Below are 24,390 nucleotides of genomic sequence, written 5' to 3' on the forward strand. Positions count from 1 at the left end.
CTGGTTAAAAGCCCTTTATCTTTAACCACTGGACCACACAGCCTCCTATAACAAAATCACACCCCAGATGGGACTCGAAACCACAATCCATGGCTTAGAAAGCCAGTGCCTTATCCATTAGGCCACAAGGGCTGACACGAAAAGCACATTTGGTAGTAATAAAGAAAGTGGGAACAATAGTATCGTGGTTTAATACATCATATCCAAGCCATCGTTGCTGTTCAAACACAGCAGAGTGTTACACTGGGAAAGGGCCGTACTTGTCAGTACGTATTTGACATTCATGTGGGAAGATTTAAGATTGTGAAGAAGTTTAAGTATGCTGCGTATTTGCGCATTGGGAACCTTACATAATTAGGTTTTTGATTAATGCCACTTTCTTACGGACAGTAATCAAGGTGACGATACAAGACCAGAGCCAATAAAGCAGTTATTTTCCTGTCCTTTCATTACCATATTCTAGTGTGCTTGTTCAGAATATGCGTGAATCGTGAAAACGTCTTGCGAATATGTGAACAAAGCCAGCATTCACTTTATTGATCACCATGTGGATTAACCGCTATTGGAACACAGATGATTGTGTTAAAGATGTTAATAGACTTTTAATGTACACATTTTAGAGCTAAACGTTTGTTGAGACAGTTCAAGCGCTGTAGCAGTGTTTAACTATTTCCTGGATGTTTGCCTTTTGGTCTTACTCTGGAAAAAGTAATAATAATAATAAAAAGTAGGCAAAACCATTTTTTGAGAAACCGCATTTGGGAGAAAAACTAACAGTTTGGAAACACATTTGCAAAGGCATTGGATTCTATTGTGGTGTTTCCGAACTGTTGAACGTTTCTCATTACATGCAGGTTTACTGGCTTGACAAAAAGGCGATTGACGAAAAGAATGCGGCCTGGATAGCAAAATCGCGTCAAGCTGAAATAGCTCAGTTGGGAGAGCGTTAGACTGTAACGGTCCCTGCTTCGATCCCGGGTTTTTGCAAACAGCACGACTAGGGCTATTTTTTCTTAATTAATTTTTTGAATTAAAAAAACAGCACATTTTTTCTTCAGTGTAATTGGAGGAAATAAAAACGTATTATAGTGCCATTTTCTAATGCGATAAAGAAATGCAAAAAGCATCATCTCTGCGTGGGCTTGAAACACCAAAATTTCGATTAACAGCCCAACGTGCTAACCGATTATGGTGTTTTATTACATAACACCTTTGGAGTCTCAACAGAACAGTGTGTATGCATAGAGCTAAAATGGAAACCAAATATATACGATTCAAATGGGAATCGTATTCCGATTTTAAGCACAAATCTGATAGACTTCACAGTGCAAAGGAGGAAGGCAGACAATGCAAATGAGGCAACTGGCTCCTACTTTTTAAATCATACGGGAAACTTGAACCCAATTTAGCTTTTAACCGCCTGCAGTTTGGAATGAGTTTGAAATGTTGTTGTAACACCTCACTGGGCAACAGCAATTGCATTATATGAAAGCTCCTGTCTATTTGTCAGCGGCACAGCTACCGGTGCCACTCAGAGTTGGAGGGAGACGGTCGGCCACTTGCCCATAAAACAATACTTTCCGGGATCATTTCTATAGTGATTTGCCAGCGAAATGCGTTTATAAAGTGTTTGGACTCTCTATCCACGAGGAAGAGTGAGAGTGTTCGTTTTTGAGCGTGAAGGAGACAGCGAGTGTTTTTTTTTTTTTTGGCCAACTGCTCCCTGTTATTGATGACCGCTCCAGTGTTCTTTAGGGGGCTGGAGGAAGCAGACACGTTCTGAGTGGGTATCTTGCCTAAAGGTACGCAAGACGAACTACAGTTGCAAAGCACTGCTGCTTTTTCGATGATTGATTAAAACTATCAATCTGACTGAAAACACGGATCACATTAATTGTGATCGGTTTGATACCAATAGGCTTACATGACAGGTATTGTGTATAGACAATGTCATATACATAGAAATGAACACGGACAGTGTTTTTTTAAGGGCTGACTCATTTTAATGTTCGAGAGATCTAGGTGTACTGGACAAATATACTGGATTTTTTCCATGTCGTAATTGTGCCGCCTGTGATAATGCGTTTGAAACTAGAGATAATGTGAGATAATGTCTGTTACTGGCGGATAGTTTACAAATGTACCCAATTATGTTACAACTTTTGTGTCTACGAAACATATCTGTAACATTTATGTAATGCCTGTGTGTTTTTTTTTTTCATGAAGTTAATTTGCTAACAGACTGTTCTGATTTGTTTCTAACCGTGAAGCGATCGCTCTGTTTGCCGTATATTTTCTGTCTGTAAGAGGAGTGTCCTTGTGATCCCATATAGAATGCGACGAAACAGGTCGCCCTCCTTAATATAAACAGATAAAGAATAAGTTCACGCACACACCAGGTGATTTACTGTAGCGTCAGACATTGGAGGTTCAGCAGTGTACTGCAGTGTTGTGCAAAGTCGTCAGTGTAAGTCAGGATGGCCGAGCGGTTTAAGGCGCTGCGTTCAGGTCGCAGTCTCTCTGGAGGCGTGGGTTCGAATCCCACTTCTGACAAATCTGTTTGTTTATTTATTTCTTAAAACGTCCACCGAATGCTTGGTAATTTGATTTGTTTTTCTTGTTAGTATTCAAATCACAAGGTCGTTAAATGAGAGAAAGCCACCGCAAGCCTGCACCTCACCACATCCTTCACACTGTTAAACTGCCTCATTATGACGTGGCCACTAATTATGCCTTTCCAATACTTTGAATGTGTTATTGTTCAGTTTAACATGAGAACATCTTGGTAGAACAATCATAATGTCCGCAGGACTTATTTTCCTCGGGTTCTAGTAGCAAGTTTTGAGTGTGTGGCCGGTTATCTCAGTTGGTTAGAGCGTGGTGCTAATAACGCCAAGGTCGCGGGTTCGATCCCCGTACGGGCCATGGCTTTTCTTCTTTAAAGAAACCACAGCATTTGTAATGGTGCCAAAATGAACATTCTTTAACAAAATGAACCGAAGCGATATGAAGTACAACCAGTAATATTTCAGACTTCTTGAGCTTTAAACATGTATTAACAATGAACACGTACAATTAAAAACAAAGCTTACGTAGTCGGCAGGATTCGAACCTGTGCGGGGAAACCCCAATGGATTTCAAGTCCATCGCCTTAACCACTCGGCCACGACTACATGCTCGCACGGTTAGTTGTGAAAATATTTAAAAGAAATAAACGACTACCGCAGTAATGCTGTAGATGGCAGTATAGGCTAACTAATGAACCGAAGTCAAATGCCTTTGTTAAAACTCTGTCAGATTTGTACAAGGCAAGCAAACGTGGGAAAAGTAAATACAATATACTTTCTGTTAACGTTCATAATAATGAATACATCTTTATTTCAAAATACGTAGCTATTTAACTGATCTTTTCAAAACACCCCCATCCACAAAAACAAAGTAGTTATTTATTTCAACTGAAAAACAGTTGCAAAGCACTGCTGCTTTTTCGATGATTGATTAAAACTATCAATCTGACTGAAAACACGGATCACATTAATTGTGATCGGTTTGATACCAATCGGCTTACATGACAGGTATTGTGTATAGACAATGCCATACCCATACGGAAAGAACACATATTTTCAATATATTATCAATATAGTCATTGTATACTGTTTTATATGTTACCTATATGCAGCACATATCCGTATATTTATGTACATATGTTCCTAATGTAAAAAAAAGCAAACTGTGAACATATATGTTTAAAAATATGGTGTAACTTGATTTGTATGCCATAAATATATACTACACATGTATTTACAAAAATGTGAGTTATTGCACTTATTCCAAATAAAAACAATAAAAATAAGAAAATTACAATATTTTTGATGTTTATTAAGAAAATAAAAGTATCAGTATTTTTATCACACACCACATTTTCATAACTCGTGTAAAATCACATCTGCTAATCTAAAAAGCATATATCAAATACATACAGGTTACATAAGATACAATATACCTTAGTTACACAAGGCACAATTAAAGCTACCTTAACACCAACATAATTTAATGTTAACATTTTACTAAAGATCAATCCTCAATAACTATGAGATTTTCTATCAGTTGCTCCAATCTTTTGGGGCATATTTTCAACCTGTTTACTCTAGTCTTTAACTCCAATTACAAATGTCTGCTAATTTATCTAAACTAAAACCACCTAATATAATTTTGTTCAAATACGTTATTTGGTTTATTCTTTAATTTGTCAATTTTTAGACGTGTTTACAGAGCAAGTACTTTTTCAAACCTGACTTTTTGTAACTCACATTTTCCTCTACACAAAAGAAGCTCTGCTGCTTTCACCACAGACTGCATCCCCCATTGCAATTGTTACATAACAGTAATCCTTGAGAATAAAAAATGCTGCACATAATTTACTGCAACACATTTGCAAAAAAAGAACATTCTATACCCCAACAAAAATAGTAACCCTGTCAGGTGTGGCAGAAATACCTGGGTTATGCATTGTGAACAGTTACTGTATTTTGGATTGTTACTGTTTCATTCATCTTGATGACAAAGATGGAAATAAGACTCCCACTGCACAGCAGTTGGAGCCATTTTGTGTTTTATGAGCTGCAGTAAAACCTAAAATGGACCAAACAGGTATGCATTAGGGGTCTTATTTCCACCTCTGATCAGATGTATAATTATATTTTATTATATCTCCAGTTTGAACATATTTTCATGAAATGACACAAACTGAAACTAGCAGAAACCTATCTGCACAGTTCAAAACGGTTTGGCTGTTTGCAAACAAAAGCAACAGTTTGGCCAGGTATATGTACAAAAACACATTTCTGCTGTATAACACAACTGTCCACTGCAACAAGATGGCCCAACTCAGGAGAAACTGGGAAAATGTGACTTAATCCTATGTTCAATGCATTATCAGAACATATTTTAAAATTCCTGTTCTGAAAGAACCTTCCTAATGCATAGCATTTTCTGCCACAGCCAAGATCCAAAATTACAAATGTTTCTATTGAGAAAAAAGAAGAATCTTTCAATATAACAGTATAGCTGTTTCTCTTCTTTGCCTTTGTGTATAGTTTTGTGTGAACAATTTCTTTTCCAATAACAATTCTGTCATAATAAGTTGCAATTATTGTTGGATCCACTTCATTAACAAAGCTGTGCAGTGCAAGATAATGCTCCCTTTTAAGAACTCTCTGACAAGATCGTCCCAAAGCAGCTCCACCTTCAATTTCCTCAGCAAACTTAATCTTTCTGTTTGTGCCTATGAAGTAGTTGAGTAACTCCCCTTTAGGTGTCCCAGCCATTTCAGTAGCATGCAAAGGCAAAGCCTTTTCAATCAGAAATTTCTTACAAATTTGCAAAGGTACTCCCTGTGTTCCTTTAATCATCTTGAGTAAACAGCCATTGTAGGATTCATATAAAAAAGCTGAATGTGCCCATAATGGACCCCAGTCTTTGACACTTTTCACCAGATGTAACAGCAAATGTACATTGTAGCTGACATGCTGAACTCCATAGAGTTTGTCGAGTAAAACAACAAACCGAACTAGTACATCACTACAGTAGTCAAGCTGGTTTGTAAAAATGCTTTCACCAAGCATAATTGAAACTGCCTCTACTAGTAAACACCAATGATTAAAGTACTTTTGAGGCTGAATTCCTTTAAGTACTGGAACAGTATAAAAAATCAACCATGCATACCATTCATGGGCTTTCCAATATTTACGCAATGTTACTGACCCGAGATATGTTACAAGGAGGTTTAATAGATAGAAGTCTAAAATCTAGGTTGTCTATGTGAGCTGCCAAGTAATATCTTTCTGTGTGATACTGTGAATCCAACCATAGGGCCATCATTTGTCTCACTACACCTAGTAGCACACAATGCATGTAGTCTGGTACAGAGTTCTCCACAATATCAAATTTTGGTATGTTGTACAGAACACTTGGACCTTTCACACCACAGATTGGTTGTTGAGAGTCTAGTGCTTGTTCAGCACATTCAACTGTTTCTATGTAGTTCCTCAAAGTAGATTCTCTCCGATAGGGATATACACGGACAAATCCTCTACCTTTTGAAACAGTGACACCAGGATTTTTGCAAAATCCACACCCCTGGTACCCATTAAACTGCATCATATTTTGCATTAGAGGTCGAGCTACAGAATCACAGACTGCACAAGTTGTGTATATCTTTGATATACGTTCATTACCACTAAGTGGATCTACCCATTGAACTCCATCTGACCATAAACTACGACACTCTTCTACAAAAGGCTCTAAATACACATTCATGTCAGGCTTGCACTTCCCAAACCACAAGGAAGCCATTAATATGTTCTTCAGTCTTTCAGTGGGCGTTAGCTCATTTAAAGAACACAACACTGGCCAAATACTAAGTGAAGAAGACTTGAAGACTGGCACACCATCGCAATTAAAACTCAAAGATAATCGGTCAAGTGGTCTTTCTTGGCTGTCTTGATCAACTAACAACCGTTTATATAGTACTCCATCATGTATATCTGAAAGCACATCAGTTTCACTGCAGACACTTCTTAAAAAACTGTTGTGCACAGCTGGGTCATTTAAAAGATTCTGAAGTTGGTGTCTTAGTGGAATGTAAAAGAAAAAATTCCCTTTTTCAATACAATCTTTTGATGTCCATCTGCTGTATTATTGAATTGTGGTTTGTCACACTTGAACAAAAGTTATTGTATTTCTTGCTCTTATTGTATTACTTGTATTGTAACACTTGAAATGTATTTGCTTACGATTGTAAGTCGCCCTGGATAAGGGCGTCTGCTAAGAAATAAATAAAGAAAAATAAAATAAAAAAATACTTCATCACAAACACTGCAAATTCCTGATGTAACACTGCTATCTAAATTAGAGCCACAGTTCTTACATATATAACAAACACGAATGACTTCTTTAACATCTGAAATCTGCTTCTCAAATAAGTATTTTGAAGTTGCAATCACATTTTCTTCACATATTACATTTATAACTTTCATAATGTCAGTTAAAGCTTCACTGTTTAATTGATGTTTAGCTTTCAGGGCAAGAAGTAGGAGTTGGTTCTGTTCAAGAGATGATTCTGTGCTTTTGAGAATGTCTGAAGATACATGGAAACAAGCAAAAGTAATATTACTGTTAAGAATACAATTAAGGTGTAAAAAAATGTGGTGTTTTATTTATATAGAAAAAAGTAAAGTCAGACTATTATGATAACAAGAAGTACCCTATGAAGACGGAAGGCACAAAAATGTTTTCAGATATTTGCAGAACTGTTAGATGTTTTATGATGTTAATATGCAGAGACAAGCTACCTATCACTTACATGACTGTCTGTAATGCTTTCTTCAACTCCAGCATCTTTAAGCTCTAAAGGTATGCTTCTCTAAAAACAAGAACAATAAAGTCTTAAATACATATATTGAAAAATCAAACTTTATTGAAAGTTGTAACAAATTCACAATCCTTTTCAAAAGAAATGTATTATTTCTATTTGGCTGAAAGGGTAATCATAACATGCAATACCATAATTTTCCCTAGCAACATACTTTCCTTTTTAATTTAACTTCAGGTGTGAATTATCCTCACTTTCTGATGTATCCTAGTTTGCAATAGGTACCTGGGTGTGGATTTTGCAAAGATCCTGACATTACTGTTTCAAAAGGCAAACAATTTCTAGTGTATATCCTTACTACTGTAGATGGAAAGTAATTTTAGGAATCACAAAGAAACAGTTGAAAGTGCTAAATAAGTATTTTGATGCAACATTTTAATTTAGGAAACTTACATGTTGTCTTTCGTCAGCTTCTGTATCTGATGGCTCCACATCACTGGCTGCATTAACAGCAATGACACTCTACAAAAAAGAAGCGTTAAATTTGAGCATTCAGGACTTGTTTTGAAGATCCTGAATATCACTAGTCCACAGCTACTATATCTATGAAACTATGGGTTAATCTCCATATACAAAATACTTTTCACACACACTTTAAATTTACAACTAAACTTACATGTTGATGTCTTTCGTCAGCTTCTGTATCTGATGGCTCCACATAACTGGTTGCATTAACAGCAACGACACACTACAAGAAAATAACATTATATTTAAACATTCAGGACTGGTTTAGCATCACCTCGAATATCACTAGCCCTTGAGGTGGATTGTTATTTTGGTCTTCAAGACCAGTGCTTCTCAACCTTGGTCCTGGAGGAGGCCCACTGTGTCTGCTGATTTTCGTTACAACAACATTGTCAGTTACGTCAGTGACTGTGGTCCTAAAGTACCCCTATGCCTGCTGGTTTTTGTTCCAGTTGAGCTCTTAATTACCTAATTGGCTTAACTGAAGCCATTTAAACCTTTTCCCAGGTCTTTTGTTGTTGATGAGTTACAAGGAGCTGGATTGTGGCCCTCCAGGACTGGAAGTGAAGAACACTGATCACTCTAGCCTTTAACTTAATCTTTATATGTAGGGGCCTATCCATCCGAATTTTTTTTAGCACATTTATTAACAGAAAAATTGATGGTATGTGAAATCATTTCAGCTGAATAAAAATATAATGTTCCACCGTAAAATAATAAAATAAATGTATTTATTAAAATTATAGAGATAATTGAATGTTCACAGATTATTAGTTCAGAAAAAATAGTTTTTTTTTATCTCTTAAATAGAATTAACATCCAAACTCAGTTGTAGGTAAACAATGTCTATTTTTTGGATTGATTTTATAATTATACGTGTATGGCTGCATGAAGCTTACCTGAGAATCTGATATTTTAGTAACTTTGGTGCTTCTTGCTGGGTAGTCCACGTTTCCAGCCGTTCTTTTTCTGTAAATGTAAATCAAAAGGCAATAATGACATACTGTAATTAAAATATTTTAAAAAGTATAAACATCTTATTATTATTATTTTTACCTGTTTCTCCATCTCGATGCTGTTCTTTTTGGAACTGCTTATCTAGGTTTACTTAAATACTGTTTATAAGATTGTAAACTCATCATCCAAATCTCTTCATTTGCAAAACTTTATGCAGTGCGCTTGCAGATTCAGAAGAAGAAAAAAAACTGTAACTGATGGGATATGTAGTACTTTATACTTTGGTGGTCTATGCGATTACACCCTGTTGGTGTTATTAAGAACGCCAAGTAGCAGAATGCAGAGCGGGACTGTTTTTTGTGCAGTGACCTGTTGGGGGGAAAAAAAACGCGCAGAAAATTTAAAAACGGACGAGAAGGTGATGCACGCGTTGGTGAAGTGGGAAAGCGGGGTCGACAAAGACTCTTACAGCGTGATTCCAACTGCTTGGATTCGCAATTTTGATTTATTCAGCATTGCTGATGATGACGAAGAGACTACTCGAAGCTTCAGAGCAGAGTGGAGCGACACAAACAAACCTCCAAAAGGTGGATGGCCTGTCCATGAAGCGCAGATCATTATGACTGGTAAGTATGTTTTTTTTTTAAAAAGTCTTTACACGGTATTTGATATATATATATATATATATATATATATATATATATATATATATATATATATATATATATATATATATATATATAATATCACAGTATATTTGAAATGAAGGTTTATTTGATTAATTTGTTGTACTTCGTTCATACTGTTATAACATGGTAGGTGGTGCTGAGGGCGCTAAGCACTCGTCACACTTGACGACTGGCATTTGTAAGAACTATTTACTGTGTGCTGTGCTTTACAATAAAATCCCCAAACCCACAAAATAAATTAAACCAGATTTAATTTAACTTCGGTTTTGATTCAGTGTTGGCTGTCCATCTTCATTTGTATGGTCAAAGCGCAGTATTTTTATGACAAATAAATATAATCCCCAAATATCTGTACATAATGCAGGGTTTTATTTATTTCATTTTTATTTTTATTTTAGGAAAAGAAGGCGAACTAAGAAGAAAACTTAATGACCTAACGAAAATGCCCTCTCCTAAAAAGAGAGTACCTAAACCAAACAAAAAACTTCAGATTTCAAATGACAGTGACCTTGATGAACTGTAGTTACCGGTGAGATGTACTGTACTTCAGATATTAAATAAATGTATTGCAGTATTTTTTTTTTATCATTTTCATTCATATATATATATATATATATATATAAGTAAGTTGGTTGTGTGGGTTCAGTTTATAAGATGCTTTTTTTAATTGTCTAGTTCATAATTTCTAAAGTTAAAGTGAACATTTTACTTATTTTTTTAACTAAAATTAACGTGCGAGCTGTTTCTTGATGAAATGTGATTGCAAAAAAGTGTATATATATATATATATATATATATATATATATATATATATATATATATATATATATATATATTTCAATTTAAACTTTTTTTCTCTCTGAATACAGCACAAAATAAGAAAGAAAACCGATGGAGCTTCAAGAATTAGATCCCATAATATTCTACAGACATTTCAAGAGTCCAGTGAAGTTGAGCTACAGCAAAAAGTTAAGCAGCTCGAAAAGGAAAACACTAGACTTAAAAATGAGAACCAAGATCTTCGAAACTGCATGGTTGATGGTAAGTTTTTTATTTATAGCAAATAATTCCTTACCTTGATAAATGTTAGTCTTCAGTAATTTAGATTCCATGTGTGATTTTCCTGAGTAATGTATTATAGTTGATCATACTGAAGTAATCTAGAACCACAATACAGACTCTTAATGTGCACTGTCTAATAGTTTAATAATACTGTTTATTAAATAAATTAAGTTTTTCAACATAACTTGTGCAAATCCTCTACATTAATGACTATATGCATTACATTAGACCTGGTAATTCTTGTATTGTCTCTTTCTTTTCTTTTTTTCTATTTTATTTGTAGCTAATGTTAATGACCCACAAAAAGGTCAGTTTGCTAATAACATACAGCAAGTCTCTCAAGTATAATTGCAGGCATTGATGGTTTTGTTTTCACTTTGTATTAAATATATTACTAAAAATGATTAGCATTTAATACTAAGGTTTTTTCCCCAGAGATTCCAGACATTTTGGAAAATCTGAAAAAAATTGTAACAAAAGCCACGTTTATCAATGATGAAGCCAAAAGAGTGTCACCATCAAGTGGTTCTGACAGCCCCACACCAAACTGTTCTGACTCTGACAAAGAAGCACCAAAACAGGTATAACACTCTTGGTCTAAAATATTACAAAGACAAGGTAAATATATATATATATATATATATATATATATATATATATATATATATATATATATATATATATATATATATATATATATATATATATATATATATATATATATATATATATATATATATATATATATATATATATATAATTATTATTATTTATTTCTTAGCAGACGCCCTTATCCAGGGCGACTTACAATCGTAAGCAAAAACATTTCAAGCAAGTAATACAATAAGAGCAAGAAATACAATAACTTTTGTTCAAGTAAAGTACAAGTTTGACAAACCACAATTCAATAATACAGCAGGTAATAGTGATAGTTACATCAGGATATGATTAAATAGTGATAGTTACATCAGGATGTGATTAAATTCAAAGTACTACAGGTTAAAAACTTGGCAGATTACAGTATTCTGAAGTACAGGATTAAATGCAGTAAAATAGGGCTGATAAGAGCAAAATAAAGCACATTTACATGAAGGGTGATAGTGTCCCAGGATACAAACAGAGGAGTTCTACAGGTGCTCTTTGAAGAGGTGAGTCTTAAGGAGGCGCCGGAATGTGGTCAGAGACTGGGCAGTCCTGACATCTGTAGGAAGGTCATTCCACCACTGCGGAGCAAGGGTGGAGAAGGAGCGGGCTTTGGAGGCAGGGGAGCGTAGCGGTGGTAGAGCCAGTCTTCTAGTGCAGGCGGAGCGGAGAGGTCGAGTGGGGGTGTAGGGAGAGATGAGGGTCTGGAGGTAGCTGGGTGCAGACTGGTCAAGGCATCTGTAGGCTAGTACAAGAGTCTTGAACTGGATGCGAGCGGTGATCGGGAAGCAGTGGAGCGAGCGGAGTAGTGGAGTAGCGTGGGCGAAGCGAGGCAGAGAGAACACCAGGCGGGAAGCAGAGTTCTGGATGAGCTGGAGCGGACGGGTGGCGGACGCAGGGAGGCCAGCCAGGAGGGAGTTGCAGTAGTCTAGGCGGGAGAGTACCAGGGCCTGGACCAGGAGCTGGGTAGCATAGTTGGTGAGGAAGGGTATTAATTAAGTATATATATTGAAAAAATGTATTAGTTATGAACAATCTAATGATGCTACATTATCAGTTATTTTCATATTTATAGTTGATAATAAGAATGTGATTGAGTTATGGGTGTCACAGATTCACTTTATTTATTTATTTATTGTAAATGAATAGACTTAGAATTGAGACATACTGTGGTTTTTATAACAAATTTCTGTAACAAAATCACAGCCTTACTGATTATGTCTGAGTATTCCACTTAACATAATATAAGTATAGTTTGGGGATGAACTTGTTTTTTATTTACCATTGTCTTTTAGGTGGAAATATTCCCAGGCACTGGAGTGTATATTGACTAACTGTCCAGGATCCTTGCAGAGAGGTGCAGCACGAATACATCATATGTAAGAACCCTGACGGTTGCTGTCTTTGACATTCCAACATTACTAAAGAGCAATCTTCGTGGTGGTGGCAGCAAGAGAGATCCAACTTCGGAGAAAAAGACACCTCTGGATCGCTTAAAGGTGGAAGCCATATATGGTATGTAAATGCTGTTGTACAAAATTTCTAACTCTCCGTTTTAACTCTGTAGAACAAAAAGGGTTAGCATTTCTAATGTTCCTTTGGCCTTTGTTTTAGTTTCAGAGACTAGAGTTAATTTATTAATAAATAATAATACCTTACATGTAGCAGCCAGAAAGATCCCAAAGTGCTTTACAGACTCACTTCACCCACCACTCAAGTGCAGCACCCTCTGGGGTGCAGCCATTTTGTACCAGCAGATTACTACACAGCAGTTAAGGTGGAGTCATAAGAAATTTGTTAGACCTGATTGAGGAAAGCCTGACTTGGAATTTAGCCACCTCACTCTTTCAACAACACCTTGTAAATCACCTTGGATTAATGCTTCAGACATATGAATACATAATAATAATAATAATAATAATAATAATAATAATAATAATAATAATAATAATAATAATAAATAGTGTCATGGGATCTTTGACAAATATAAACTTTCATGTCTCATGTAAATTTGACTTTTGAGCAAATACTTCACATTTCAGTCCAGTTGTGCCACATCAATGCAATGCTTAAGCAAGGTATTAATGGAGAAAAAACTGCCTTTGCATAGCTGCTTCCCCAAGTACAGATTTTACTATGAACTGTAGTGTAAGACAAGTTTAAGAGCATACACCAAAACATTTAAATACACCCACACACAAAAATGTTGTTGATTTACTGTGGCAATATGTAACTAATGAACCCTTCTCAAAGATATGTGGTACGTTTTTTAAAAGATTTTTATATATCTATGTGCAAGTCGTTAAATCTATGTGATCAGTGTTTTTTAGTGGCTACCATGAAAAAGTTTCCCTGTACCCCAAAGCGTGTAATTGGTGGTGCAATTAACAGCAAGATAAATGAACTACGACAGAATGAAACCAGAGTGAAGATTTGAAGGACCAGATCTGTATTTTTGTTTTGTTTTCAACAGGGTTGGGGTCAATTCCAATTCCATTTTTAATTCCCTTTTCAATTCAATTCCAATAAAGCCTGTTCTGTGAATGCAAAAATGAATTGTAATTTGGAATTGATTTGAAGGAGGAATTGGAATTGAAAAACAGAAATTGACCCCAACCATGGTTTTCAGTGAGTGTTGTACAAATTGATATGTCAGGGCTTTTGTAAAAACTTTTTTTTTGTTTGTTTTTGAAGACAAGCAATTTTTTGGCTGTTATCCTTTTGGGTATTGTTTAAAAAATAAGTTGTAATACTTTTGAATAGCACAGTATTTCAAAGTTATATTACAAAAACTGCATAGGACCATTGTGCTTCTTGTCTGTCCTGTCAACGTTCTTTAGGTGACCCCAATTTAATTGTAAATGGGGGGGGGGGGGGGGGGAATAAGAGTAAAGGTCTGAATTCTCAAAATTTTAAAATTGTGATTTATTCTTCAAAAAAACTGTTTATCCGTTAAAAAAAAGTTTGCCGAGTGATATAAGTCATATGTAATGTAATAGTAGTTCTAAACTAAGCATATTACATATGAGCTCATTACATAAAGTAATGTAAATGTTACTTATTTTTGAATAAGTGTTGAAAATAAACAAACATTTTGTGTATAAATCTTGTGTTATCTTTTCTATGGAGGAAGGAAGTGTCAGTGTAGCATTCTATTTTCTGGTTACAGTGTGGGGTATGTAAACCTTTGACGACAACTATATTTATAAATGTTGTGTGTATATTTTAATGTTTTCACGTTTTTCTTCATTGGTTCATGGATATGAAAATATGTAGATTTGTATAGAACATTCACGAAATGAAGGGGTATATTTCCATTATAAAAAACAGTACATGTAAAGTATAAAAAGTATACATGCATTTAACTTATAAAAAAAATCATATTTATACTATAAGGAACATATTTAAAGTATAAAAAGAGAATATTTAACTTATAAAAAAGCATATTTAAACTATAAAACAATCATTAAAAATATATAAAAAAACATTTAAAATAAAAAAAAAAACATCTTGAATAACTTATAAAATAAATCATATTCAAAGTATAAGAAACACATATTTAAAGTATAAAATAGGCATATTTAAAGTGTAAAAAAAGCATATTTAAAAAATAATTAAAATTATATAGAAAAAACATTAAAATTATAAAGAAAAAAGCATATTTAAATGATTAAGAAAGCATATTTAAACTATAAAAACACATATTTGCAGTACAAATAACATATGGGGAGCAATGTATGTTACATATACAAACACATAAAATCCTTATATTGTACATACTACAAAAAGGGGCCAATTTTGTGCCAAAACCACATATGGTTTATATATGAACATATATAAATACACATACAAAAGCAACATAAAATATAACAGGCATATAAGTTGAACATATATTGCTTTTAATATATGTAAAATATATGTTCTTTCCGTATGGGTGAATTCATTACAAGAACTGCTCTGTAAAAAATAATAATAATACATTCTGTTATATTTTGAATTACACTATTTTTTCTGTTAACAATTACAGTATTTTCTCCTGTAAAACTATGGATCACTCAGGATTGGAGGATAGTCTAAAAAGGGGCGTGTCTATGTGAGTATCTATCTCTATAAATTTGTCTGAACACGTTGAACTGGTCGTCAGAGAAAAAAATCTTCTGTTTTGAAGAAAGAGAGTGGGAAGCAGGGTAAATTCGCAGAGAGAAAGGTAAGAACGAGAATTCATCTGTTTCTGTTTTGGGTAGGGCGACGACCACCGGACGTCCCGGTTTAGCCGGGACAGTCCCGGTTTTCCATCAGCGGGCCCGGTGTCCCGACATTTTGTTCAAAATCGTTAAAAAGTCCAGATAACATAATATGGCTACTTAGCCACGCATTATGAAATTAGCTAGCTGCTTTAAAATAAAGATAATATAAAAGTGAGAGGCTGGCTATTTAAATAACCATTCAAATACCCGAAATTGAAATGGTTTAATTAATCTAATCATCTATTTAACATTGTGTCCCGGTTTGGAGCTTTGAAAAATCTGGTCACCCTAGTTTTGGGCCTAGAGATGACTGTGCATATGATTTAAACGGTGCGTAGGAATGGAAGGTAGTTTAAGACTGCGTTTATTTATTTTATTTATTTTAATTCCCGGTGGCTTCTGTTCATCTCCGTGTCTTTTTTTTATTTTTTTTGATAATATAGTTTTTAATTTTTTTTCATAAATGGAGTGATTCGTCTTTTTTTTTTTTTTTTTTAAACCGACATTTTGGAAATGGGTTGGAATATTTCCGTAATTAAAATATGATGTGCAAACAATATAATACAGTTTCAGGAAGTAAATACGGGCCATTTCTTTATTTCAGTTTTATCTGGAAAATACGACTTTCGGAAACTTTTCCCGCCTTAGAAGCAATGTCATTTGAATGAAGTCTTCCCGATGACGTTATTTTCCGTATTGAACATGTTTAGAAAGTTATGCAGGCAGTGTCATCCGGTGCTTCCATTGTGATTGTACTCTCTCTGTACTTTTGTATTTCTGGCAAGTGTACAGGCGTCAGGGCCTTAGTCTATGTGGGGCCCTAGGCGATAACCACCCCCACCCCCCCAAAAAAAAACCCCAAATTAAAAATAAAAAAACCCTCCACATTATGTCAATAAAACGGTAGGCTGCTGCTAACCTTCAGTAATCAAGTAGGCAAGCCATACTGCACTGTAAACCCTAACAGTTGCTTTTACTCTTAGAAATTAAGTGAAACTAACACCATTTTTGTATTTTGTTGGTTTAACTAATTAAGTTTAAGTGTATCTTACTTTTATTTTGAAAAAGTAAATAAACTTTATTTCTTTGAGTACTAAATTAAATAGACTTCCTACGGCACGCGCACTATGCTCCACTTTTTTCCCTCCCACGCGACAGTTGAACGTTTCCAGAACATTCTAAGAGGAATGTTTACTGCTTGGTATGTACACTTTTGAACACATTGAGATGTTCAGTTTTGATTTGTAGTTTTTGTGATGTGTGTTAATATTTGTTGATTTTTCACATAATTTTGGAAGTAAAACCATATTTATGCCTATAGGAGCCGGGAGCTTTGATTTAAGTTATTTTTTAATTATTGCATCTAGCTAGCTGCATATTTTACAGACTTAGCTTTAATGTATTTTGCGCTTTATTGTGTGTAATTGATAAAATAAATATGAACTAATCCGTGAGGTAACTAGCTGAAGCTGAACGAGCTAGTCACATTATCCCACAGTAAATGCCACGTTTTGTAAGTCGCTGCAGTCGTAGCACTAATCTCCATTGTGTTCTAACTTCTCCACGGGATAACCTAAAAAAGCCTTGAGAAGCGTATTTCTACCAACAAAAAAAAGCGTGGAGTTTATTCTCAAAATGTCACAAAAAAAACGTTGTAGTTCTCATTTGTACCAAGTTACGCAAGCCAATAGTTTGATTAATTTTTTTCTTTTTCTCTGGCTGTTTATTATATATTACCAAGTTCTGGTATTTTGCCAAGTTTATTTTCATAGTATTAGGCCTATTACTTACTGCATTAGCTGTAGTTTGTAATACATTTTTCACAACGGCATTTGCACGTCACGTTTAATAGGAGAGTAGTGGTCATTAAAGGCATGCAACCAACGTGATGGAAATGTGTAATTATCTTTTTTTTCAGGTGTTTGCAGAATTCAATTGAATTGCAAATGTTTATCTGAAGGAAGTGTTTTTTGCTGCTGTTGATCGACACACACCAGGACTGCTGGAGAGATTCAAGGGGAAAAAAGGAACGGCGGGACAGACCTTGACAGAGTTCCTTAGGCTACTTGACCCACAGGTAAGGTGTTACAGTGGGGGTTGGAATGTCCGAAAATAGGTTTTAGATTTGACAGTGTTTCCACTGGCTACAATTAATTGGTACAATTCAATGGTCATTTTGAGAAAATAAATAATTTTAATATCATAGGAAGTAGGGGTGTTGGTCATTTACAGTTTAAATATTAACAAAGTGTCCAGGGTAGGGTTGGAGGTCAATTCCTGTTTTTCAATTCCAATTCCTCCATTAAAATCAATTCCAATTCCTTTTTACATTCACGGCATAGGCTTCATTGGAATTGGAATTTAATTAAAAAGGATTGGAAGTGGAACTGGAATTCACCCCATCCCTGGTGAAAGTTTGTAATTTTGCTACATCCGTTAAACTTTTAAAAAAGCGAAAGTCAAAAAGTCTCTCCAGTTTAAAGGTTATGTGCACACAATTTTAACTCCTGAAACATCACTGTCACAGTCAATCCTTAGATTGTAAACGCTTGTCCTGGCGAAATGTTTCTTGTCATTATTTCAAATTTCATCCGCATAAATAACTGAAATAGTAAAAATCAAAGGTTTACATTACACAGAACAGCTAACAGGGAAATAAAAACGATGGATAAAAACAAACTTTATATTATTATTATACTTTTACTACACAGTCAGGGTATTTTGATTTTAAGGACAATAAATGGAATTTCACTGTTCGGATATTTTTGTTAAAAAATAATATTAATACTTGAATTGTCAGAATTAGATGATGTTGTAAATGGTTGTATTTCTCACTAGACTTTCTGTGTGATTGTGTAATGTGTACATGGTCCCGTTTGTAGGGTATTAGCAGTACTAGTATTAAAATCCTTTTTACCATGGGCTTTAAGTTCACAACAGTTCATTTCACCAAAATAAAAAGTAGTACAGCATTTGTAATAAATTAAGAGAAACGTATGATAACCTCTCCCCCCCCCATTCTCTTCATTTGTTATTTATTATTAATTATTGGAGTCTTTAATAATCACAATAACCACAAAGTGTGATTTCATTAGTTTTATTAAACAAATAGAGGTATTAAACAGGCCATAAAATGTAATTATATATTTAGAATAATAATACATATTTATTTCATATAGCACCTTACAATAGTTTCAAGGCAAAAACAATTAAAAACAAAATAAATAATAAAAACAGTCAATGCAGGCAATAGCAGTTAATAAAAACATTTAATATAGGTATCAATTAAAATGCAGTGTAATACAGGATATGATGTAGTAAAGACAAAAACAAAATATCAAGATTGAACAAGATTATAAAGTGTTTTTAATCAGGTTTCTATTTATAATAACTTTAGTTTTAGTTTTAGGTCTGGATGGAAGATCTGGGCCAGAATTCTTTCCTGTAAAAAAAAAAACATGAAAAAATTGAGTAGTACAGTACTTAGAATGAGGGAACTAATGAAATCTTGCTCAAAGATCAACTTAGAAAACTTCTTTATTTTCTTTGGCCACCATCACACTTGTTAATGACAGTAAAACAACTGAATCCCAGTTACAATTATGTGGCACTTACCTTTCTCTCCAACTCAGCTTTGAGTTTATTAATCAATTCATGAAATCAAAACTACAGTAACAGTGGCCTCGCTGTGGATCCGCTGTGCGAAAAAGGACAGATTGGCAGGAGCAAGTGTCGGAGGACGCGGGTTCCAGCCTCCATTTCCCAGAGTCGCCGGGGGGTTGAAACGGTAACCCAGAATCAAATAATAATAATTGGGCATTCCAAATTGGGGAGAAAACCGGGGTAAAAAAAACATTGTCAGTCATATAGCCTTACTTATAAGTACTTTATGATAAAGGAGAATAAATAAATACATTTGTGATGTTTTAGAGGAATTATTTTCAATGTTTTATATCTAACCTGGTGAAGTTTCTTTTTATTTTTCAGAATAGTAAGTCAGCAATATGTGCATTTTCGAAAACAAAAACAGGCCTCTGTCTATATCAGATTAGGGTAAAAGCAATTGTTGTAACTTGTAATGCTGTAATTTTCTGAAATTCATTTCTAAATGAAATGTGTTTGGTGATGGATGCGAGAGAGCTGATGTTTTCCCTCTATCTGTTTTACTCATCAGAATAAAGATAACACCTGTTACACCTTGCATGAAGCGAAACTTGACCAGCTGTCAAATTGGACTTCAAAGAAATTATTAAAACAAACCATTAAAGACGCGCACTGTAAGTACAATAATCAATAATAATATACATACACCTTTAAAAGAATATGCATTGTGTGTTTATGGTTGGCTCTTTGCAGACCACTTGCTCTACATTAGAGGTTTTTAGAGGCTCTGGAGCCAGAGCCAGCTAAAAGCAGTTGTTGCACAGTTACCTACTAAATATTAGCTCACATTGTAAGGGTGAAATCATATCAATAGCCATCGATAGGGCATTATTTTAAAGCTTGAGCATTTCCCTTCAAAATAAAGTAGATTGCAGAGTGGCACAAGCAGGCATTCACAGGCTGTGCCATGAAATATACAACCCCCACCCCTTTATCAATAATTGCCACTTTATTGACTACTGTATCTAAGGGTCAAATGACATAGCCTGGTTGTGTTGGGGTCATTTCCCTTGGTTTAAACCTTATATACCCACTCTCAACAGTTAAGCATACTATAGTTAAACCCACCCAAAGGATATAACCCCCCCACCCCCCGCCTGCCCGCATTGACTATTATAAAGCGCAAGACCGTAGTGATGGAGTGTGTTTCACTTTTGTTTTCACTCTGTCACAGTACAGTTGACCTCAACATGGGTCACACTGACCTCTACAGAAACGAGGATGGAAATGTGCTAGTCAGACAGCAATTCTAGTTAATTCTAATGCAACACTGCATTTTGAAGGCATATTTTTCTTTTGTTGTTTTAAAAGATAACCACAAGAGGATGGCTTCCCCAAAGAATAACGCTTCATCCAGTTGTGGATTGGAAGTTAAAGTAAGTTAGAAAATAACCCTAATGTATATCCATTTAATACATCCATGTTCGTTTTTTCAATCATAGTTTTATGTATACGTAATATTGGGAGCTTACGATCAATACGAATAATTACAAAAAGAAGCCGTGGTCAGCGCTCCTTTAAAGGGAGGGGCCGGTGATCATGTTAATAAAGCTAATAAGAGGTGAGAGAATGGATTTTAAAGATGGTCAGCGCTCCTTTAAAGGGAGGTGGAGGGGGGGGGGGCTGTATAGATATTCCCAGCACAGATGTTTTTTTTTTTAATGTTGAGATTCTTATTTGCTTTTTCTTCACAAGTCCGAGGCAGGTGACGAGAGACCTGATCAGGCTGTAGCCTCAACTTCAACAGTCAAGCGAAGCAGAAGCCAAACAAAGGATTCTTGTTATTTTCCATGTGAAGTAAATGGCTCTGGTGGGCAAACTGTGTTAGATTACATTGAAATGGGGGCTAGAATTAATTCCTTTAAAATGGGGGCTAGAATTAATTCCTTTGAAATGGGGGCTAGAATTAATTCCTTTAAAATGGGGGCTAGAATTAATTCCTTTGAAATGGGGGCTAGAATTAATTCCTTTGAAATGGGGGCTAGAATTAATTCCTTTAAAATGGGGGCTAGAATTAATTCCTTTAAAATGGGGGCTAGAATTAATTCCTTTGAAATGGGGGCTACAATTAATTCCTTTAAAATGGGGGCTAGAATTAATTCCTTTGAAATGGGGGCTAGAATTAATTCCTTTAAAATGGGGGCTAGAATTAATTCCTTTGAAATAGGGGCTAGAATTAATTCCTTTGAAATGGGGGCTAGAATTAATTCCTTTAAAATGGGGGCTAGAATTAATTCCTTTGAAATAGGGGCTAGAATTAATTCCTTTAAAATGGGGGCTAGAATTAATTCCTTTAAAATGGGGGCTAGAATTAATTCCTTTAAAATGGGGGCTTGTGGCAGTCTGGCTCGCAGTGGTGTGGTGGATGACGTCACGGACCAGGAAGTAACTGACTCCAAAACAGTGGATGGGCGGGTGAAACCGAGTGCAAAAGCACTCAGCGTATTTAATAATAAACAAACAAAAGATTTAAACAAAATACAAACAAAAGGGCACGAGGGCCAAACGAATAAATAAACAAACAAGTAAGTGCCGTGCTGGATAATCCAGCACGTATTAGCAATTGTTTTTTAAATGTTATCCCCGCTCCCCGCTCCCCGCTCCCCGCTCCCCGCTCCCCGCTCCCCGCTCCCCGTACTCTCTACTCCAACACCCCAACCCCCGAGTGCAGAGAGCTGCTGGTTTATATACTCTGGCCGAGGGATTTAACTAGTTGGTAATTATCTTATTATCCCTCGGCCAGAGTCTGCACGCGTTTGGTAAGGATGCATGACTGTCAGCTATTTAAATAATCAGTAGCTGATCAGCCATGCATCCTCACGGGGTTTTTAAATAATAATAAAAGACGCGGCGCTTTCACCCGCGCCGCAAACAAAAATACAAATAATAATAATAACACTCCGCCACAGGGCTAGAATTAATTCCTTTGAAATAGGGGCTAGAATTAATTCCTTTGAAATGGGGGCTAGAATTAATTCCTTTGAAATGGGGGCTAAAATTAATTCCTTTGAAATGGGGGCTAGAATTAATTCCTTTAAAATGGGAGTTATAATGAATTCAATTTATATAGGAGCTATAATGAATTCAATTGATATAGGAGTTATATAATGAATTCCTTTGAAATGGCAGCTAGAATTAATTCCTTTAAAATGGGGGCTAGAATTAATTCCTTTAAAATGGGGGCTAGAATTAATTCCTTTAAAATGGGGGCTAGAATTAATTCCTTTGAAATGGGGGCTAGAATTAATTCCTTTGAAATGGGGTCTAGAATTAATTCCTTTGAAATGGGGGCTAGAATTAATTCCTTTAAAATGGGAGTTATAATGAATTCGATTTATATAGGAGCTATAATGAATTCAATTGATATAGGAGGTATAATGAATTCCTTTGAAATGGCAGCTAGAATTAATTCATTTAAAATGGGGGCTAGAATGAATTCCTTTAAAATGGGGGCTAGAATTAATTTCTTTGAAATGGGGGCTAGAATTAATTCCTTTGAAATGGGGGCTAGAAGCCTGGCCGGGCGCCTGCGGGCTTATAAACTGTGTGTACTATAAAATGTTTAACCAAATAACTTAGGCCTCAGAACTTCTGTGATACTGATAAGGTGTTTAGTTGTTCTCCGGAGTACTCTGTATGTGGCTTGCTGTAAATTCTTCATTAAAACTTTGATTTAACTCAATGCGTGGACTGAATTGATGAATTCCAATTTTCGTCCCTACGCGGGGGTGGTAGCGGTGAGCCGAGCCCAAAAATAATTGGCCATTCCAAATTGGGAGAAAATAATAATAAAAATAACTAAATTAAAAAAAAAAAAAAATACGTAGAATTACTTTTCATTTTATTTCGTACTGCATATCACAAACAAAAATATAAAGAACAATTAAAAACAAAGAATTAATATTGTACTGATGTCATTCACGCACGCATTGTACAATAACACAAAGCAAATTAAATATATACTTGCTTGTTTGTTTCTATTGTTTGTTTTTTGTTTTGTTTATACATTTTACAGCAGCTCTGCACACAAAAACAAAACAGATTGCCAAACTATCGCTTTTCTGACTGGAAATGTTCCTGTTTATCACAAAATGAAGACGATAGAATAACTACTTCAGCAGCAAACCTCCTCAGCCCCAGTTTTGTGAAGTGCAGCTTTCTGGAGGTCCTCTCCAAATCAGTGTTTTCTTTTCATGAAAAACAATGTCATTTTATGAATAATAAAAGTTTATGAAATTAAACTTAATACCTGTGTAGTAATAATAAGCAACGGTCAACCACAAACATAAAAATCCATTTGATTTTAATTAAAATACAGATTTAGAAATACTGACAGAAACTCAATACATGACAAACGGTTTGCGATAAGGAGTTGCCATATAGAATTTATTTTATTCTATACGACAGGCTCACATTTTTAAAGTTCTGCTACAAACGAACAGCTAGTCGTGTTTGTGAGCCCTCCTGCCTGCAATTTCAAGAAACTGAACAAGATACAATAATTGTAGCCCAAACAAACACGCCAAAACATTGGACACACAGCTCAAGATGCTAAGTCTGTCTATTAACTTTTACAGTATTGTAACCAATGACACCTAAAGCGGTCTTACAGTGCAGTGAAAACGTAAAACCTAAATTAGCCTAATATGCAAAAACCCGTCTCATTGGATCATCGTTTTATAGCCTATGTACTTTGGAATTGCACCCACTCCCTTGGAAAACTACCTTTAAGAATCAAATACAGGCTCGGAAATCACTCGCCAGTCAAGAGATGTGAAGATGCGCTGCCAATGCTACAGTCACTAGACTCCCCCTGCTGGTGACGCTCAGTAATCACAGGGGCATTAAGCCATTGATATAATAATTCCCACTTAAGACACCCTGAATAAAAGACTCTTGAGGTCTGGTCGTGATCGTATATCATAGATAGTTTATCTAATAAACAGGATCACATCTTCTGCTCTGTTGTGATTCTTATACATATTAGAGAGGAATTGGTCGTTTCGGTAAAAAATGTATCTGCATTTTTTTACCAATTAGTCTAATTAATTTGACCGATTGCATTGCCCGCCAAAAAAATTATAATGAACCCAGCTACCCTGAGGAGCGCGAGCTGCTAATTCAAACTGGGGGAGCTCGAGCTTGAGCTGCGAGTTTCAACGGCTGAAGCGGCGCTCCCTGAATTTTACAGCTTGGAGTTAAAGATAAAAAACAAAAACGATATTAATAAATA

At 35.3% G+C, this 24,390-nt stretch overlaps 1 long non-coding RNA gene and 4 other non-coding genes across 5 annotated transcripts; 4 read left to right on the plus strand and 1 right to left on the minus strand.

Annotated features, from left to right (window-relative positions):
- The first annotated feature begins 1,567 nt into the window (after positions 1 to 1,567).
- Positions 1,568 to 1,788, plus strand: LOC131727477 (small nucleolar RNA U3). Its single transcript, XR_009322187.1, has one exon. It is a non-coding gene; the product is annotated as a small nucleolar RNA U3 (small nucleolar RNA).
- A 683-nt stretch (positions 1,789 to 2,471) lies between these two features.
- On the plus strand, positions 2,472 to 2,553 carry trnal-cag (transfer RNA leucine (anticodon CAG)). The gene has a single exon. It is a non-coding gene; the product is annotated as a tRNA-Leu (tRNA).
- Positions 2,554 to 2,851: 298 nt separating this feature from the next.
- Positions 2,852 to 2,925, plus strand: trnai-aau (transfer RNA isoleucine (anticodon AAU)). The gene has a single exon. It is a non-coding gene; the product is annotated as a tRNA-Ile (tRNA).
- A 166-nt stretch (positions 2,926 to 3,091) lies between these two features.
- trnas-uga (transfer RNA serine (anticodon UGA)) lies at positions 3,092 to 3,173 on the minus strand. Its single transcript has one exon. It is a non-coding gene; the product is annotated as a tRNA-Ser (tRNA).
- Positions 3,174 to 15,393: 12,220 nt separating this feature from the next.
- On the plus strand, positions 15,394 to 21,210 carry LOC131727476 (uncharacterized). Its single transcript, XR_009322186.1, has 5 exons — positions 15,394 to 15,454; positions 17,413 to 17,571; positions 19,669 to 19,771; positions 20,469 to 20,533; positions 20,853 to 21,210. It is a non-coding gene; the product is annotated as an uncharacterized LOC131727476 (long non-coding RNA).
- Positions 21,211 to 24,390: the final 3,180 nt, after the last annotated feature.

The sequence above is a fragment of the Acipenser ruthenus genome, unplaced genomic scaffold (genome assembly GCF_902713425.1).
Source record: "Acipenser ruthenus unplaced genomic scaffold, fAciRut3.2 maternal haplotype, whole genome shotgun sequence".
Lineage (NCBI taxonomy): Eukaryota > Metazoa > Chordata > Actinopteri > Acipenseriformes > Acipenseridae > Acipenser > Acipenser ruthenus.